The following is a 401-nucleotide window of genomic DNA, read 5'->3' as shown; positions in this document are numbered from 1 at the left end:
AAGTTCACGCATCATCAGAATCTGACATCGAAAAATCAGTTCACCCACCTGCGCATCATATGCCTCGAGGATTCATCTCCAAACATGAGCATATATGATGCTCATATGAATCCGATCTTGATTCCCTGACTCTCGACTCTCGAGCCTGAACGGGCACGATAACCGCGAGAGCGATAAGACTCCCGTTTCGACGGTAAGAATTTGGCCCCGTTCCCGATTCCCTGACTCTCAAGCCTAACGGGCACCACACACACACCTTTGGCCTCATCATCCGGTTTATGCCGAATGCATTGTTCTGAAGTCCGAACTTCGGACATCATTAGAATCCCATACCGAAACATTACACATCACACTCACCCACCTTCACATCATGTACCCCCAGGGGCGTACGCAGGGGGGGG

The sequence above is a fragment of the Galendromus occidentalis genome, unplaced genomic scaffold (genome assembly GCF_000255335.2).
Source record: "Galendromus occidentalis unplaced genomic scaffold, Mocc_1.1 scf7180000077525, whole genome shotgun sequence".
Taxonomy (NCBI): domain Eukaryota; kingdom Metazoa; phylum Arthropoda; class Arachnida; order Mesostigmata; family Phytoseiidae; genus Galendromus; species Galendromus occidentalis.
Note: the sequence above shows the minus strand (reverse complement) of the source record.